At 33.8% G+C, this 1403-nt stretch overlaps 1 protein-coding gene across 1 annotated transcript in view; it reads left to right on the top strand.

The window, feature by feature from the left end:
- Positions 1-942: 942 nt before the first annotated feature.
- The window catches only part of LOC106463877 (zinc finger protein 850-like), a 33188-nt gene continuing 32727 nt past the window's right edge, over positions 943-1403 (top strand). Inside the window, exon 1 of the mRNA XM_022391525.1 lies at positions 943-1024. The gene's annotated coding sequence lies outside the window, so the exon portion shown is untranslated. The remainder of the gene's footprint in view (positions 1025-1403) is intronic.

Here is a 1403-nt window from a genome sequence, read left to right as displayed (position 1 = left end):
GGATCATGTCTACTCCTGGCAAATTTAGTCTTTTCTATGCGCCCTCTATTTTTGTATATATAAGCACGGCAAATAAAGCGGGGAAGAAGGACGGCATAGATAATTGCAGACAGGCAAAGATAGAGATGGATAATTGTGTCAAGCGCGGTAGTGGTCGTAAGTAAAGTGTGTAAATCATTGTGAATTATAGCGTGTGTTTAAGTTAAAGTGACTGTGGAAATTCTGTGTATTACAAAGTTGTATTGAGGAAGAATAAACTAGTTTTATTTAAGAAAGGACTTGTATCGCTAAAGTTTCATCGGAAAGAAATTATACGAGAAATTATCAAACGACTAGAGACGTAACATTATTATATGGTCCACAATACTAGATATAATAAATAAACTTCATCTTTCCTGTGTACAGGTTTTTCTCAAAATGACTACAAAGCACATTCGCACAAACAGTATGTTTGAAACTTTTCACTACGATATAGGTCTGGCTTATCTCTCTTTGGTTAACTGATGAGGATTGGAATTCTCCGAAACTAGTATAACCCAATAACACACGTTGATCAAAGTGTAGATTGAATTGGACTCTCCTTGAATCTAAACTTCGAGATTAAACAATTTTCGGCAATACTAAGTTTATTTATTATATGTGTTATTGTGCGACTGTATAATGTGAAGAACTGAATAGTGACCAATGACACTTTTTCTTCACTTCACTATCCAGTGTATAGGTTTTTCTTATGGTGACTACAAACCACGTTCATACCAACAGTATGTTTATATTCTTTGTGTTCTTTGTATCGTCGTGTTATCATGCTTTCTGTTTGCTTCACAAATATAATAACTCAAAAATGCCTCACTCTTGTTTTGTATTTGAATTTTTAAGAGAGGTGGTCATTCGTCGCCTTCAAATCTGGAATTGTCAAGGAATTGGCTTCGTGCTTTCAGACTGGACTAGTGGAAATGGAAGAAAGGAGTTTTTGTTTGTCACGACCACTTCGTGCTTGACATCTATGTATCTGAAACTAGCTATGGTTGGCCTATGTGTAATAAAGTTTTCAATAATCTATTTTTCATTTTAAAATTTGTCTGAAATTATTCCGATTTTATAACCTTTTTATACTGAGTCAAGTTTCAAACTCTTATTTTCAAAATGCACCCCCCCCCTCCCACCATGTCTCATTTAGCTAAGCTTAGTTTACAAAATTATTCTTATAGGTCTATGACTAGGCTTATGTATATTTGATAGAGACTAATATTCCAATAATACTAACACCGTATGTTAAAATCTATAGTAGGCCTGGAAAGTGATTGTCAGTAAATATTATAAGTGTAATATATATATAATATTGTTACGTCTCCGTTTGTTAATTAATTTTTTCCGTAACTTCGTTCCGACGAAACTTTAACGAC

Source organism: Limulus polyphemus, unplaced genomic scaffold (assembly GCF_000517525.1).
Source record: "Limulus polyphemus unplaced genomic scaffold, Limulus_polyphemus-2.1.2 Scaffold1509, whole genome shotgun sequence".
NCBI lineage: Eukaryota > Metazoa > Arthropoda > Merostomata > Xiphosura > Limulidae > Limulus > Limulus polyphemus.
This window is presented reverse-complemented; position numbering and strand designations above follow the sequence as displayed.